The sequence below is a fragment of the Oxyura jamaicensis genome, chromosome 2 (genome assembly GCF_011077185.1).
Source record: "Oxyura jamaicensis isolate SHBP4307 breed ruddy duck chromosome 2, BPBGC_Ojam_1.0, whole genome shotgun sequence".
Lineage (NCBI taxonomy): Eukaryota > Metazoa > Chordata > Aves > Anseriformes > Anatidae > Oxyura > Oxyura jamaicensis.
In genome coordinates, this window is record NC_048894.1 from 62,558,245 (window position 1) to 62,571,212 (window position 12,968).

The window sequence follows — 12,968 nt, forward strand, 5'->3', positions numbered from 1 at the left end:
ATACTATTAGGCAGTGGTGACTGAGGTTGAGGCAGTATGGGTTGGCATATATCCTTTTCTGCCACTGTGTGACAACTGGAAATTTACTTTTAAGCACACTATTAAATAACCTTGAAATAACAGAGCTGAGACACCACTAGTAAATTCCATCTGTGCCTGAGAATTGAAATATTTTTTGAGAAACCCTTGCAGTATTCTTTCTTTCTTCCTCAAAGCACTATAGGAAAAAATCCTCAATTCCTACCTACACTACTCTGCCAGCTCTCCATTCCCTTCTTCAGAGCAGGAAAACTACACACTGACTTAAGCACCAATAAAGTACACAGGGGTGCCTGTCTTTAAAACCAAGGTACAAATTCCTCATGGCAGGCATTAGGTATTAGGCAGCACTGTATCCTAGTGAAAAACACCTTGGTGTCCAGCTTGAGGTAAGGAAAGCCCTGGTTCATCTGGAGCTCAATTCACTTCTAAGGTGTCTGCACTGTAGCAGATTTCCAGCTATCATCTCCACAGAATTACAGATTCTGAAGAATTTTCATTAGGAAATGTCAAAACAAATTGTTGTAATATTTTTCAATTAAAAAAAGAAACATTTGACTTTCAAATGTTGATATTTCCACTGTTTCAAAATGACTATCAGAACTGTCATATTTGAAGTTTCCCCTTTCAAAAGAAAACCTGAATAAATAGTCAAAGCTAACATTTGCTGACGAAGAAAAAATATTCCAACTAGCCTAAGAGATGGGACTTTGCATAACCAAAATATTTCAACAACTCTTTCCTCTTTAGCCAGAAACTGGAACCGCCATCCTCAGCCCTGGTGAGCCTGAAAGCACTGGGAAAACACACATTAATTTATCATTTTGCCTGTGGGGGTAAGGAAAATGGGCAAAAGCAACACAGTTATTAGGGAGTAGGAGGTCTGTCAACAGAGCTAAGCAATGCTCTACGTGTTCACTCCTAAAAGAGATCTGCCTGAATGTGGGCACAGGTGCCTTTGCTGCAAGGTGCCTGGCCATGAATGCCAGTGATGCCTGGCAGCTGGTCCTGTCCCTTAGCACCCTTGTTCGCCCCCATAGCAAACTCCACCTGCCAGAGAAGAGCTGTAGCAGAGGGAGCAAAATACTCCAGAGGCTACCTGCCATTACAAATCTTTTTTGTAATTACTGCTTTAAAATCTCAGTCTGGCAAATCTGCCTGTTTGTGTAATCTGGTTATACAGAGCATCCTGACTATATACCAATAGCTTTATTTTAACCTCCCCTTCTAAAAGGGAAAGAAAAAAAAAAAAGTCCAAGAAAAATGTTTTCTTTATGAAGCCATCCAAACTTTTCATTATCTTTCTTTTCCAGGGAAAACTAATAACAGGAAACCACAGAAAGATACACTACATGGTCTTGTCCTCCCCAATGTTACTGAGAGCAGAGGAACATGAAACTAAATAAAGATGTTTACTGACAGACTAATAAACAAATGGGCCCATTTTGATGTAACCTTGATGAATGGAGCATCCAGGTGTTTTCAATAATGGCAATAAGCACTACAACTCAAAGTATTTCTGATTCAAGTATAATGCATTATTAGGCCATTAGAGGCTGAGTATAGAGGGCCATTTGTGCTCAGCCCTATCAATAATGCTCCTTCCCAGCCTACATTTAGGCCAGGGGAATTAGTCATACGGATATTCTATTTAATAAAAACCTAAAGAAGACGCATCAAGAATCACATTACATTTTAACAGGGTTACAGTAGTCCAGGAGGACCACAAGTTTAATTTTCATAAGAGCATTCATTCCTCAATTATGTCAAACATGAAAATGTAAATGGCAAATTTAATGCTAACAATATCCCTCAAAGCACATTGGCAGGTAGCTACCATTATGTTGAGTGAATGCTGGCTGCATAACAAGCAGCCCCAAACTAGATGGCAGGGGATTAAAATTGCCAAGCTGAGCTCTGTTGATTACAGCTGCACACAGCTGAAAATATCTTTTGTAATATGCATGTGGACTAAGGGCGGCTTCTATCCTCCCAAAGAATTTGCTGACGATGCAGGAGTTGCTATTAGCGTTGGCCAAAAGCAGTAGCTGCAAGATGCAATAGGAGCTACCCTTTGGGTCCTCAGAAGCAAGTACAATGAGCCAAATTCATCCCCGATGCAGTTCCACCAAAGAGGAGGGAGGTGCATGCACAGCACTACTGCACTGGCTGCTCCTTGCACAAATAGGAGTGCCTGCATGGGGAGGAGAAAGAGAGGGTGGAGGCTGGGCACCAGAATCGTGCTTCAGTCTCCTAAATGGCACAAGGTGAAAAAGCAATTTGGATAGTCGGACTGTAATTCTTGAAGGTACCTCCCCAATATCGGCCATCCAAACCACAAAGTGAAACACAAACAAGAGGGATAAAATCACAGATTATACCCTATACCTCCCGAGTACAGCCCAAACCTCTTCCTCTGCAAGTGTTTGACTTCCCTGTCATGCCAGGAGCAATCTGGGAATCCAGCCCTATTCCACATAAAATAATGGAAACAGGAATCAGACGTGCAGCACACAATGCACCAAGCCCCTGCCAGAGCCCTACAAGGAAGATGCGCTACTTAACGTGCACCGTGCTATTAGGCAGCACCACTGAACAAATGGAGCCAAGCTATCTTGGTGACTTTCACAGCTCAAACCAGTGAGCTGCATTAGCTGCCGCTGGTTTCCATCTCTGTTGGCAGAGCAGAAAGTATCGCTGCTGCTGCTGCAGTTCCCAAAGAGTTCGGTCAGCATACTCGGCTTCATTCCTCTTACTGAAGTCATGGGAGATACGTTTCTGCATTAAAGCCACTTCTACATATGTTTTTGTTCACCCTCTTGTAGACGTATTAGTAAGATGACATAAATGCATAGGTGTGTGCACATTAGCAGATTTAATGAAAATATTAACAGACATTTTCCATTACAATGATTATTGCAGCCTTGACAAATATTATTGCATCCTTGTTGTGTAGCAAGGAAATTTGTTTTTTCAAGATTTGCCAAACAAAACATTAATTCTGGATGGATATCCATTCTGTTTTCTGATGTAGGAAATGCCATGCAGGCACATCATCTTCCTGACATCTCCAAGCCTATTCACAAAGCCAAGTTCTTCTGAAACTAAACAAGAATGGGATGCTTAACAATATTGTATTTTTCAGTAGCTTTTTAAGAACAAGCATGAATTAATAAGTGGTGTTTTATTTCCGTAATATTCTTGGATTTTTTCTTTATGGAAATATCTAAAACACATACATAAAGAGATCTGGAGATCAGACTTGTATTTCCTTGGAGATATGCCACAAAAATCTCCAAGTGCAGCAATGTTTTAGTCTAAGTGGGAAATTATCTCAGCCATTCATGCTGCTTAGTTTATACCTAGATTTGCGCAACCAGAAATTGCATCAGGTGTCATTGCTGAAAACCATGCAGCTGCTGCTACATCTGTAATAAGAACCAAAGAACACTTATACAGCCTACAGCTGAGAATTAAGGAAAATGGTTTGTTGTATTATTTTATTAATTTGTAGTCAGAAGTAAATTCTGATCATGTGTTTCAGTTCAGTCTCCAGGTGAAGATAGGAAGTTAGATGACGAAACTCAAAGCAACTGTCCCACAGTTGTTTCTACTGCTAAAATTACGGATTTTATGTAACTAGAACCACAAGACAAGGTGTCAGAATATATTACAATAGGCAACACTTCAGATTAGCTGACCCTGTGACTTCCACTGTAGCTCTGTGTGGGACAGGGGAGGATGGTAAAGGAGAGGAGCCCATCCACCTTGCTGTGACATGCACATGGCTTGAACTGTAGTGGACACAGGTCTCTTGCACTGATGTCCACAGACCACCAGGAAAGGAAGCAGTTTGTGCACAAGCCTGGTCCTTCGGATGATCTGAATGAGTAAGGCAGTGCTGAACAGCTTCCCCAGCAAAGGAAGGATAAGTGATTGGCAAATGACTTGAGGAAGAACAAGCAGGAGTTAGCATTAAGGTCCTTTATTCTTGGTAAGGAGGATCTGGGGTACTCTGAATTACACCAGTACTATGGCTCCTGTCTCCAAACTAATATCCTTGTCTTGAGGCACCATCCACCACACGGCTTCCCAGCATTATACAGCACTGAGGGCAGCCTGGTGATGTTGGCCAAGCAGCTTGCCTCAGCCCACATCAGACAATTACTCAGGAACAAGCCCTGTGCTGCACCACCTGGGGTATCCCAGGGGCCACCAGGTACCCCCAGCATCGTCCATGGCAGAACCAGGGTTCAAAAGCACTGAGAAAGCCTGGATTCTGCATACCCTGAAGATCTTAGATACTGCTTTCTGCCTGTCTTTATCTGTCCCGATGCTCTCATTTTCTTCCTTTCTCTCAGACAACACTAATTAAATCTCTGTCCTTTCCATAGGCCTTTCTTTCACCTCCCTTTTGTCATCCCCTGGTCCCTCCAAGTCATCTGGTTGACAGCAGACTCCTGCCATCAGCAGAGCCTCTGCTGCCCTCTGTCATCTGTCAGAGTCATTCCTCACCTTTCCTTCCTCCTGCCACCGCTCACTCTTCCACCTCCACCCTGTTCAGCACTGCACCTCTACCACACGGAGCCAATTCTTGCCCAAACCAAAATCTTGGCATCATCAAATTCATACTTTTGGAATATGAAATGATCAAAAGCCATTTAAATCCTCCAACTGATACTGCAACTCAAACCCATTTTTTTTTGTTGCTTGTTCATTTGTTTTTCCAACTATCACAAACCTAGCAATCCATTTGTTGACAGATAAAGCATACACGTGTTACCAACTGGCTTGTTACACCCAGGGACCAGCACTGACTCCCATTATACAAAATAAAGATTGTGATGCCAAATTGTCCCATGTGCTAATTACTTCTAATGCTTATGCTGCACAAGAGAGAAATTTGCAATAAGCAAGCTACTGGTGGGATTTTACCATCTGTCAATTTATCCTTTTGACAAGTTGGCAATGCCAATGAATGAGACATAATAGCATAGGCAAGATTTCGGAGATGCTAAAAATGCACACAGATTTAACGTCCTTATTTCTTGGATGCTTTCCTGCTAACAGGAGGAATGATTCTGCATCTTGGCCAGTAGCAGTGGCAACATTTTGCTTTGGAATTTACTGTCTCAGAAGGCAATTTCCAACATGACCTTCCACTGGCTAACCTAATAGCAATCATTTAGAAAACACTGATGATAAGAGAGAGATCACAGAATGGCTAATGTTGGAAGAGACCTCTGGAGGCCCTCTCGTCCAACACCCCTGCTAAGCAGGGTCACCTAGAACTGGTAGCATAGAACCATGTCCAGTTGGCTTTTGAATATCTCCAAGGAGAGAGATCAATCAGAGATTAGAAGCAAAGAGAAAAAATAAATAAAACAGTTACGAAAACATTTAGAAGCAATTTTTGTGTGACAAGCCAGTCATATGCAGCTAAATTGGTTTACATGTGAATTTTGGTAGGAGTGAATCACATTTTGGGAGACTGCTCCTCAAATTTCTGAAGACACAGAGAAATACACCACAACTTTATTTTTTTCTTGGTGTAACTGGAAACTTCAAGGGAGCTTGGTTTTCCAGCACTGTAGAAGGGTTTGAGCTTTTTATAAGAGCCTATAATAGCAGTCACACTTTGCACACGCACTCCAAACCCATCAGATGTGCTTTTGTGATGATGGTTTCTTGTTATTTCAGTCTCTGTGCCCCAGCTTTCCTCCATGAACCACTGGAGGGACTAGCCCAGAATAAGTGCTGCATGAGAGCTGCAGTGTGAGAGCCACTCTGGCCAGACGCAGCCGTGTCATCACCTGCTTTCACCAGCCCCAGGTGAGGGTTGGTTCTCATGCCAGTTCTGGATTTCAGCAAAAAAAAAAGGTTGTTTTATGGTGGCTTCACAGAACACTAAAGTCACCTGTTCCTAAGTAGTGTATGGACATGTCTGCAAGCCCAGATGCTGGACCAGCACCACCAAAAGCAGAGTTTCCTGGTGGGTTAACACCTTGAACTTGACTCCTAACCCAGCAAAGGAGGGGATGTAAGCTCTGGCCTCCAAGCTCAGCTGCCACTTACCAGGAATACTTCACGTGGAGGCAGCTGTGTTTTCTTTTCTGAGGGGGGTTATTTTAAGCCGATGTCAGATGCTGTCTGTCACCAGGCTGACAGAACTGCTTGGACCCCTGGTTTTGCTTTCCGTGTCCCATGAGGAGCTTCACAAGCAGCCCACAGCCATATTGGCATATGGCTATCACCACTCCACTCCCCAGACATCTTAGGCTTATAAACCGGTAATTGAAAGGTGAGTTCAGTGCTGCTGTTTTCAGAAAGCCATGACTGGTGAATGATTACCCTAGCAGGCAGTGCTACAGAGGTGGTGACAGAGTCTATTAGACTGCTTAGTCTAAGGCAGCACAGAGTGTCACTCTCTGCAAACAAATACCCCATGCAGACAACACAGGAGCAGCAGCTGTGGGGCTCCTTTCTCCACAGTCACCTGTGGGGGTGTCATCACAAGTGCCACACTCACCCAAGACATGCACAGAGCAAAGTGACAAGGACTGGAAGGGCAGTCAGGGAAGGAGCAGTCCTCACACCCTGGTTTTAGCTCTTGTGAACGGGGAAAAGCAGAGGAAGGGGAAGATTGCTGCTGCTTGTCAGCCAAGAGCTGCCCCCATCCTGTAACACGGTGTGCCTCCAGGACTCATTCCCACTAACCAACACATACCCAGAGACACAGGAAGAGGTGAACATCACCCCATTCAGGGATCAGGGAAATAAACAGGACCAGGTCTAACCTAAATTGACATTCCCCCACCAGCACCCCTACAGGATGTCTGTTCAGACCCTTCCTCACCAGCCACAAAGCTTGGGGAGACTGTTCTCCAGCTGAGCAAGGCAGGGGAAGCTGCAAGCCCCAGCCTCAGCATCCATCCTCACCCCATGGCACAGTGCTCCTACCAGATGGGGGCCCATGGCCAGCCCTGGAGGGGGCACAATGCAGGAAGAAAAGGACAAAGGCATGGGCTGTGTTTCACAGTCCACCTTCTCAGCATGGCTAAAAAAAGCTGTTTGCCATCAATGGATGCATCAGTTTAGATCACCAAAAACTTGTGAATAATCATGACATAGAAAGACTCCAGGTTCCTTTGAACAGCCAGAAGAACAGACTTGTTGAAGCACAAATGTCCTGCCATGGAAAAATCCTTATAGATAACTTTCATCCTTCTACAAATATTTAGTCATCAAGCAATATTCTGTATAATACATCAGAAGCATTTTAAATATTTTTATATCGTATGAGATGTTTTACCATATCCAGGTCGGTGCCTTCAAGTGTACTCTCTCTCCCCTATCACTTCATCCTTTTTCTCATCAAGAGGCTGATCTGACATCATTTGCAATTTTGTAATTAACCTTGTTTCTATTTTATCTGCTCTGCTCTTACCGTGACTCTGGAAAAGAGTTCAGGTCACCTCGTTCCCAGTTGTTTTGACACAAAAGCAACAAGACATCAAAGGATGCTCTGGGGAAAAAGAAAAAAAAAAAAAGAGCTTGAAAGTAAAATCTTACAAAATAGCAAACAGTGCAAAAGTAATCCTTGGGATCTGAAGGAAGAGATTTCACCAAAATTATACCTCAGATTAAGATTTTAATTGGGAGAATCAGTTACTCAACGGAAAAGTCTTCTTTAGGGAAAGCTGGAGTCAAAGTCAGACTGTTTCATCGAGTGTCCCTCAGCGCAGAGAAACCTGTGTAACACAGTCCAAGTCAGATCTAACAAATACATGGACTATCCCTCATTATTTCTCCTGCTCCAACACCATCCATGCAAACCAACAGAGATGCCAGTTGGTACTGTAGGAAAATTTGGCCCTTAAGGCACAATTAAGAGGCACACAAAAGTGAATGCTACCCAGGGCCTTTAGGAGCCACAGGCCGGCCATGCAAGTGGAGGGGCTGAGCAGTTGGTGGGACACCTGGAGGTGGTGGTCCCTGCCCAGAGCTGGAGCTGCCCATGGGGAACCAGCATCATCTCTGCATTTCTACAGAGAACAAACTGCCACAAGGGAGTCAGGTTGCTCAGACTCCACTCCTAAGCACAGGATCCATCTCAGTCTCCCCCAAGATTAGAGGCCCCAGTTGCTGCAGAAACCCCCGTCACAACAGTGTGGCTCAGGAGCTGTTTCTCCAAGGTGAGCCCCCCTGCTGCTGTCAACCCACATTACGGTCCAACAGATACTGCCTTGTGATTCTGCCCAGCGAGGATGCCCTGTGGCATTAGCTCATCATATGACTGCACGCTGTGCACATTGGGGTAACCATGTGGAAGAGCTAATTACAAGACAGGAAAATAGAGCACGAGCTCAGAGGAAGCAATCTTTCAGCACACAGCAAAACCAATCATGCACGCTTTCGCAACTGTGCCTTTAGCAAGAAAATTAGCTGTTGCAGGAGCACCTGGACTAAAAATCTCTCTTCTCCTCTCAACTCCTGCTGCTGCTGTAGCACAGCTCAGTGGAAGTCCAAGCAACTCTAAATAGGAGCCTCCCTCATTAACAGTTCAGGACACTCAAGCACATGCTTAAATTTAGGCACACGGGTAATCTTACTGACTTCATCAGGATGGCTTACATGTTTTTGATTAGGTGTGTAAGTGAGAACCTTGCTGTGTCATATCCAGAAAATTCATACTTTCTTCAAGATCAAAGGTAACATGCTAGCTCCTACCACCAAATACACACAGCTGCAGTTTATTTGCTTTACACTGACTACAATTGAGTGAGTTGAAGTCTAGTCTGTGAGCCAAATTAAGCTCCCTCTCTCCTGTGATTTTTTTTTGAGTATGCCAGCAGAACAAATTGCCTTTTGACAGTGCAGATTTGCAGATGAAATGTTGGCATAGTTTGCAAATTGCTGCCATTTCAGTATTTTAGTACTACAATCTGAAATAGGGCTAAGTGAGATGTTAAGTGAGTTAGAATAATGTTTTCATTGGCACCAAGACACCTATGATCCCTCGCCCTGAGGTTTAGCAAGATGGAAGAACAAACTGCCAGACAGTGATTCTTTTTGACTTGGGAGTCTACTTATAGTACTACTGTTTGCTTTGAAATCTCTACACCAGGAGAACTGAAGAGCAAAACATCTCTGAAATATCTTCCTCTTCTGACCTGCCCCCCATCCAAATTATCACTGAAACAAAGGCTGCAAGTGTCACCCTCCCTAGCTAATAAAGAAGCTCGACCAACAGCATCACAGTCACATGAAAATGGGCTTAGACTGCAAAAATGGGCTTATGTCTGCAAATAATGAAAGCTTGCTTTTGGCCTGCTAGCTTTGCAAACACAGCTCTAGGTCAAGGGTGAAAACATGTAGAGCTGTCAGATCATGTTGGGATCTCAGTGGATCAGCTGCAACTTGGGGAGAGGATCAAAGTGCTCACAGCCTGCTACCTACTGCTGGGCTGAGCAGGAAAAATGCACAGTACAACTCAATGGGATAAACCTCTAGGAAAGGTAGAGAAGCAGCTACAGCCAGCTCACAGGCAAGACCTGATCTCCCAGAAGCTGTACAAAGGACCTGAAAGCTGAGATGTTACAAGTATGGCAGCACCACTTGGGAAATGATCCTCTGGTATCCATCATCAGTGGGGTGGCTGTACCCAGACTGGGGATCAGCTGAGGACAGTACAACATCTAGCAACACAGATCTGCTTTGTGAAGTGCACTGGCAGCACTCACACAAATAGAAATGCATGCCTATATGCACACAAACTTATCTGTTCTTATATTAAATTCTCATGCTTTTTGCTACAGGTTGAAAAATAGGCAGCAGTCAGGTAAAAGTGACATTCCAGAACATTTATGAGACATAAATGATGGTCTTGCTCAGAAATGTGATTAATGAAGAAGAAATCCCTTGAGGGATTCTTGCCATCTCAGCAATTCCCAGTTTAAATTGCCTTACTTAACATGCACCAGCCTTTGCGTCCAGATTTCTTACGATGCTTACTGCAAAGTGGAGCTTGAGTGAAGAAGCCAAACTTGTGTTTCCAATGCACGTGTCATCCATTGGCAACCAAAAAGCCTCAAATGCTTCAAAACAGACCCAAGATCACTGTCAGCCGAAGACAACAGATTAATACTGCAAGAGCACAAACTGAGGCAGAATGTGGTTTTATGTCAGTCCTAGCTAACTTGCTCCACTGTGGGTGCCAGAAGCATTGCAGGACCCAGCTAATCCCTAAACATAACCAGAAGGGAAAGCCAAGCCACACATTTTGCATAAACTATCAACAAGGATCACATGTGTCAAGTAAAAGGTTGTTGCACATTTTCACTGCTATTTCAACTTAACCTTTATCCCTCATGTTCGCTCAGATTGACTGAATAAGCAGAACCAGGGAAAGTTTTCCATTAACACACCCATAAATGTATCTTTCCTTGGGAGCAATGGAAAACTTTTCAAGGCACTTAAATGCCATGAGGATGAGCACGGCATTAAAAAATGTAGTTAGATAAGGCAGAGGGGATCGTCTGGCAGTAGTCAGCAGCTGTAATTTGACATTATAATAATTCCCCTTGTGAAGGCTGGGGTAGGGGCACTGTGGCTCTCACATCTTCCATTAGTAGGGTAACAAATACAAAATACTCATCAAAGAGTCCTGTAAAAATCTCTCTCTCTAGCCAATGTCTAGAGCCACCAATAGAGTCTAATACTCTTAAAGGGAGGCTAAGGAGTGGACAGGGACAGCATCAAGCACTGACAGATTGTCACAGCTCAGACACTAAGTGAAAACAGGGTCAGTGCTTGAATTAGGACATTGGTGGTAAAAACACAGCGGGGAGGAAAAGACGAGATCACTAAGCACAAACTTTACAGAGAGCTAAAGTAAAAATGAGCTTTGTTTGTATGTCAACTTCCTTGCCTCTAACTATAAGGTCTCAGAGGAAAGAAAAGTCATCGTAATGTCATCTCCTGAAAACAAGGGACCAGGCCCACCTGTATCACACAGGTGAGGCAAGGAACCCTCCCGCCCCAGCCCTGCATACTTCATCAACTCCAGTGGAGTATATCCAGAAATATCTCCCCGGAAAAGAAAGGTCCTTCAGCAGAGGAGAGGAAGAAAAACACAGGCAAAGCTTGTCATGTGTATTTTAAAGAAACAACTCCAGAAGAACCATTTCTCCACATGTTTCAGAAAACGTGGACCCATTTATTTTTTGTAGGGTTTCTTTGCTCACTGAAGGAATGATACCTCTGCAGCCACAGCCACAATCCAAGCAGGAATGCAGTTCAGGTAATTTAAACCAGGAAAAACTCACTCCGCAATACAGAAGTTTGAGTACAAAGGGATAACCTTCCTAGAGCTCATAGAAAGAGGGAGAGCAAGAAAGCTATTTTGACTTTTCTATGCTGGCTGGACTCATTCCTGTAGAAAGTTCGTATAAAGAAAAAAAAAAAGCATACAGTATTATTTTGATTTGTAAAGGTCTTGAATAAATTTCAAGAGCTATTTCTAGAGCTCAAGTGCGCAGAGCTATCCACAATCTCTAAGAGAGCCTAGGACAATGAAATACCTTTGGCTCAGGCTGAGATGCCTGGAGGTCCTCCAAGGCAAACAGGCTTGCACAGTCCTTTCCTCAACTCCCTCCCAGCTCCGTGCCTTGCTCAGACAAGGATCTTCAGTGCTTACAAAGTGAACTGACTGAACTCACCTCCACCTGAGCCTCAGCAAGGTTTGTTTCTCTTCCAGTCCCACCAAGGAGCTCTCATGGTTTCCCTTCACAAGACCCTGAGCATGTCCAGGTGGGTTGGCAGCAAAGCACAGCAGAACAGCCCAGCGGCCTCTCAGGAGTCCGGGCTCCTCTCATCCATATACCTTCAGTCCTGTCTCTCCACCCACATTTAGACTTGAGCTCCTTGCTGGTCTGCAGAAGGTGTGAAATGCCAGGAGACCGCAGCCATGAGATACACAGAGGGAAGTGGGAAGGGCAGGCACAGATCCAGCTGGTGCTCAGGTATGTTGGTTGTCAGAAGCAAAGAAGAGGCCCCAAACCACACTGTAATACCATCTTGACAGAGCAACCCCATTTCTCCAGCCTATACCAAAACCCACTTAGCCTGCCTCCTTCCCCACAGCTAGTGCTCGGCTTCCAAGGGAAAGCCCAGGTGCTGCCCCTTAAGAGCACCAGAGGTCAGGCAGCCACGCAGGTACCAACACCGTCCTCACTGGGATGAGATAAACGAGCTTGAAATAAACCGGCTTTCCTGCCCCAGTCTTGATCAAAAGGATCAGGGATACTTCTGCAAATGCAGCGTTAGCCCTTCAAGTTGAACACTGCTCCCCACTGGGCAGTGATGTCTGGATCCTTGTATTTTCAGATGCTTAGTCAATGTTTCACCCCATGCCTCCTGATATGCTGGCAAGTACCCGTGGTGCTTTGTCCAGCATCAGCACCCATCCCCCTGTCTGGGGCAGCCATACACAGAGAGCTTAATAGTTAAAAGTGTGCTGAGCTGAACAGTCTTAAAATAAAAGACCATTATTCCACAGATTCCCTCCTGGCTGGCATTGGCACCCTAGTGGTCAACAGATGCTGTTCAAAGCTCCAAATTAATTTCTGCAAAAGTAAATGCAGATATAAATACTTCCACAAGAAAACTGATACATAATTTACAGTAGAGGCACAATAAAACTCTACAAGAAAGAGGTTTTATTTGTATTCATATGTATTTTAACTATTATATATGTATGTATGTATATGAGTGTTTTACATTAGCAAGAGGTTTTACTATAAAAAAAAAAAGTCCTATCTTACTGGGGTAGAAAGGTCAAGGTATTTTAAACTAATTTTTCCACAATTTGTGTCTGACAGAAACTGATGCTGTCTAGGTAAGTACCACTATCTTGGGATGAGCTCAGG